Source organism: Lactuca serriola, chromosome 2 (assembly GCF_051521515.1).
Source record: "Lactuca serriola cultivar US96UC23 chromosome 2, Lser_US96UC23_V15, whole genome shotgun sequence".
NCBI classification, from domain to species: domain Eukaryota; kingdom Viridiplantae; phylum Streptophyta; class Magnoliopsida; order Asterales; family Asteraceae; genus Lactuca; species Lactuca serriola.
This window is the reverse complement of record NC_136409.1, coordinates 95,520,249-95,525,968: the sequence shown is the minus strand read 5'-3', so window position 1 is coordinate 95,525,968 and position 5,720 is coordinate 95,520,249.

Here is a 5,720-nt window from a genome sequence, read left to right as displayed (position 1 = left end):
AGTAGAGGATGAAGTGGATTGCTCAGAGTTTGTTAAAAACGAACCTCAACCTGTAAAAGATTTCATTTCTGAAAATTCAGTTGAATTCGCGTGTATTTCTCAAAATAAACCAAAAACATTAAAAGTGAAAGCAACTGCTTTTCCTAAAGTCCAAACTGTACCTAATCAAGTGTTTGCCACTGGAGGACTAGACAAAAATCAAACTATCGAACTAACGTCCATCGTTAATGAAGACAACATAGATGGTTGTGATGAATTCTTTTGGTCCGCACCAATTGATAATGCAGACGAAACGAAAGGTCTATCTGCAACAACCTCTTGGAGAGTTAAAGGTCGATATGCGGCAGAACCACCAAACAATCGTTCAACATTTGAGAAGGGTAGCCCAAGTGGTACCAAGGAAGTTCAAAGCGAAACCAATCCTCAGTCAACAAAGGACGAAACCCATGCCAAGAAAGCGAAACCTCAAGTGAATATTCACAAGTCTGTTGAACAAATTGCTGAGCAAAAACGTTTAAGAAATCGGAGATACCAGAATAATTTCAATGAAAGGAAGAAATTTTGGCAATCCCAAAATTCCAATTATGCTCACAGAGAAAAACCTTTCAATAAGAGTACGAAAGCTCATTTGAAGGCGAATCCTAGTCAGTGTTCTCGTTGTCACATCTACAACTGAAAGGCGAACTTCGTTCAAAAACCCTATTTTCATAAGAAGCACACTGAAAAACCAAAAACTCATCCCTCTAATGCATCACCAAATTATGTCAAGGTAAAAGGAAAGTTAGTTTCGAATTCGAAAGCTCAAACCAAGAAATCAACTGCTAACCCTAAGAAAGTTAAGAGAGAATTTGCCAAGATTCAAGTTAAAAATAAACAAATAAAATCTAATTCAAAAGAAAAGAAAAACAACAAGATCAAGGTTTTCACAATAAAGAAGAAAGATCAAACAACTTTAATAAAACGAACCTATATGATTGATCTCTCTATTGCTTATCCCGTTTCTGTAAAAGGATGCGAATGAAGATTCGAATGTTCAATCAGAGTTCGAAGAAGTAAACGTTGAATTAGACCCTTCTTATGATCCAAACTATTTACCACTAGTCAAATGGACCAGAGATCACCCCAAAATCCAAGTAATTGTTGAATCTTCTCCAGGTGTTATCACGAGATCTCAAGTAAAAGCGAAACGAATTGCTTTATTCTTCAAAGTGGAATTATGCATGTTTAATTCGTTTGTTTCCAAGATAGAACCCAAAACCGTCAACACCACTCTAGATCATTCTGATTGGGTGCAAGCGATGCAATACAAACTTAATGAGTTCGAACAAAACAAAGGTTGGAGGTTAATTCCTACTCCACCTGAAGCATCAGTTGTTGGTTTGAAATGGGTGTTTTGCAATAAGCTGGATAAAGAAGGGAATGTAATAAGAAACAAGGTGAGATATATCCGTTGGACATCAATACGATATGAGGGAAACCTTCTATTTGTTTGCTCACTAAGGCTGTAATTGACGATAGTGGGCTATGGCATAGGAGGCTTTCGCACCTCAACTTCAAAGACATCAACAAGCTAGTTCTTGGTGATCATGTGTGTGGTCTCCCTCTCTTGAAGTATGACAAAGATCATCTTTGTGCTACATGTGAAATGGGAAATCAAAGCAAGAAAAGTCATCCTATTATAGTGAACACGAAGGTCATTGAGCCACTTGAACTACTCCACATTGATCTTTGTAGCCAATTTGCAATCGAAAGTATTGGTGGTAACAAATACATTTTCATTATTGTAGATGATTTTTCTCATTTCACTTGGGTGTTCTTTCTTAAGCAGAAATCTAAAGCAATTCCTAGGCTCAAAGACACCATCAAGCTAATTGAGTTACAACTGCGAAAGGTGGTTCGCAATGTTCGAAGCGACAATGGTCTGGAGTTTAAGAACCAAGCGTTCGATGAATTCCTCACTGATAAGGGAGTATCTCAAAAATTTTCTGCTCCCTATACTCCACAGCAAAATGGGATCATTGAAAGACAAAATTGTTCATTGTGTGAAGCAGTCAGGACCATGCTTTCGTTCACCTCGTTGCCCCTTTACTTCTGATCTGATGTTGTTGCCACTGCCTGCTTTACTCAAAACATACCACTTCTTAATAAAAGATTTTCTGAAACTCCCTATGAAATCATCAATAAAGGAAAACCTAACGTCAAGTTCTTTCATGTTTTCGGTTCCAGGTGTTTCATTTTCAACTCAAAGGAACAACGAAACAAGTTTCATGAGAAGGACGACGAAGGCATTTTTCTGGGATATTCACTAACGTCGAAATCATATAGGGTTCTAAACAAACGATCCAAAAGGATTGAAGAAACCTACTATGTCACATTCGATGATAATTACTTAAAGAAGATTCAAGCGAATGATAGCTAGGCAAACAAGATCTTTCCTCAAACGTATCAAGTGACTGTTCCATTGGCTAATCTTTATGAAGAATTCATGCTTCTATTTAACAAAACTGAGAAGGCCATCACATCTGAAGCAAAGGCCGCTGATAACAAAGAAGATGAATTGAAGAAGATAATTGATGAAGCCACGAATAACATGGATAATCAGCCATCAACCACGAACGTGCCTCAAGACACTAGTACTCCAGTCCAGGGGGAGAGTTTTGATTCAAATACACATCCTCAGGGGGAGCAACCGAATCCACAACAAATGAACATTCCATCGCTAGGTGCCGAAGATACTTCAATTCCTAATGAAGAAGATCATTTGTCATTCGATGGGGAGAATAAGGATGCGAATGACGATTCGGATGTTCAATTAGAGTTCGAAGAAGTAAATGCTAAATTAGACCTTTCTTATGATCAAAACTATCCACCACTAGTCAAATGGACCAGAGATCACACCAAACCCCAAGTAATTGGTGAATCTTCTGCAGGTGTTCTCACGAGATCTCAAATAAAATCAAAACGAATTGCTTTATTCTTCAAAGTGGAATTCTGCATGTTCAATTCTTTTGTCTCCAAGATAGAATCCAAAACCGTCAACGCCGCTCTAGATCATTCTGATGGGGTGCAAGCAATGCAAGAAAAACTCAATGATTTCGAACGAAAGAAAGTTTGGAGGTTAATTCCTACTCCACCTGAAGCATCAGTTGTTGGTTTGAAGTGGCTGTTTCGCAATAAGCTGGATAAAGAAGGGAATGTAATAAGAAACAAGGTGAGACTTGTGGCTAAAGGTTACTACCAAGAAGAGGGTATCGACTACGAAGAAATCTTCGCACCTGTTGCAAGGCTGGAATCAGTTCGAATATTCTTAGCTTATGCAGCTCATAAGAACGTTGAAGTGTTTCAAATGGATGTTAAATGCGCATTTCTAAACGGTGAATTAGAAGAAACAGTATATGTTGAACAAACACCTAGGTTTGTTAATGAGAAGTACCCAATCACTCCTACATTCTGGATAAGGCAGTTTCCGGACTGAAGCAAGCTCCGAGAGCCTGGTATGAAACTTTTACTCGCTTCCTTAAAATTTCAAAGTTTAAACAAGGTTCGGTTGACCCAACCTTCTTTCGAAAGAAAGAGGGTGACCACTTAAAGATCGTCCAAATTTATGTTGATGACATCATCTTAGGGTCTACTAATCCTAGCCTCAGAGCTGAATTCTGAAAGTTGATGGAAATTAAGTATGAAATGAGTTCAATGGGTCCTATTAACTTTTTCCTTGGATTAAATATAAGGCAGGGTCCAAAAGGTATTTTCATTAATCAGGAAGCATATAGGAAAACTTTTCTCTCTAAGTTTCGCATGATGGGAGACTCTAAAGTGAAGGTTCTAATGGCATTCGGAACGAAACTTACACCATCTCTGGAAAAACCAGCTGCAGATATGACCCTTTATCATAAGATGATAGGTTCCTTAATGTATCTAACAACTTTTCGTTTGTTATTGTGCAAGGTTTCAAGCAAACCCTCGCGATGTGAAGAATATTTTCAGATACCTAAAACGAACTTCATCTTTAGGAATATGGTATCCTGCGAACTTAGGCTTCTTCGTTCAAGCATTTTCGGATGCTAATCTTGGAGGGTGTGGCTTAGATAGAAAAAGAACAACTGGTGGATGCCAATTTCTTGATAGCAAGTTAGTTAGTTGGCAGTCTAAGAAGCAAACATGTGTTTCGTTATCAACAGCCGAAGCTGAGTACATTGTTGTTGCATCTTATACTTCTCAGGCATGGGGCTAAGAGGAAGGGCAAAGTGGGCAGCTGCACAGGGCCCAATTTTTTTCATTATATATTTTTGTTTAAAAACACAAAATTATAATAAAGATAAGGGCCTTTTTTCTTGTTCGTCCCAGGCCTTTAAGAATATTTCATTTTCAGGACCAGCCATGTTCTCAGGTCATATACATTCAAAGTCAATTGCGAGATTATGGCATGAATATGAAGCGAATACCACTACTGTGACTCTGAAAGCGCAATTTGCATCTGTCACAACCCAATGCAACACTCTAAGACGAAACACATAGCACTGAGGTACCACTTCATCAAGCATCATGTAGAGGATGACAACATCGAGATTCATTTCGTTCGATTAGCAGACCAATTGGATGACATATTCACGAAAGCCAGCCGGAAGCATCATTTAATATAATACTCTAAGGACTTGGAATGATGGAAGTTGAATCAATTCCAAAACCACCTTCTTTGTAGCCCGTTCACTTTTGGGTTACTTGTTCGCTTTCGCTTTTATATTTTGACAAGCGAAATAGACCGAACGCTCGTTCTATTTCATTTCTGATTTTTTGGGATACAAACTAAGACGAACGTTCGCCCCATTTCGTGTGTAAATTTTTTTTAAAAGCGAACTCTCGTAGTCTATTCTTTGTATATTATGCTCGTTTTTTTAAATTTTTTTTAAGTTTTCAAAAATACAAAAATATTTACTTTGTTTATGTTTTTCTCTTTCAAATTTTAAATCCAAAAATATTTTAGTTTGTTTTGTTTCTTTCTTTTTCAGAAATTTCTAAAATACAAAAATATTTTCTTGTACCATTTCAGGTTACATTGCAAAAATGATAGATGGGGCAGGTATAATTCCCTTATCTTTGTACTAACTAGGTGTCCCTAGAAGCATGCTGTTGCATGTTGTCCTAAACCTCATTAGACTTCATGTGAAGCCTTAATGAATCGAATATACCCTTCGTTTCTTCCCAACTAGGCTGTTACATTCACATAAGTCACAAGCTACCTTACTCTTCTCATATTGAGTTAAGAGTTATCTGCTTGGTTACATTCTCATAGCAGAGGTACATCTACTTCTCTGGAGCCACCTTCTCTTTTCCCCATTTGCCTTAACACTCATACATGTAACCCTTGAGACTCTCAGCTATACCACTGAGGTTTATGTTATGAAATATCTGAGTTTATGATCTTAGCTTCGTTCACCACGAACTAAGTGAAACCCAACACTCAACACCCTTAAATGAATTGATGGTGAATCCTTGCAAGCTCGATAATTTTAAATCTATGAATGGTATCAATGAATCTCTTTTTCTTTTTGCGTGATCTTTATGAATTGTTCTACAACCAAGACTTTTCTACCCATAAGATTCAGTTTTTTTTTTTTTTTTGAGATTTCATAGTTTCACTCAGTCACTAAAATAATTCCAAGCCTACTCGTTCAACTGACTACACTGGTCACACGAGTACTTCATCCAACACTCAAAAT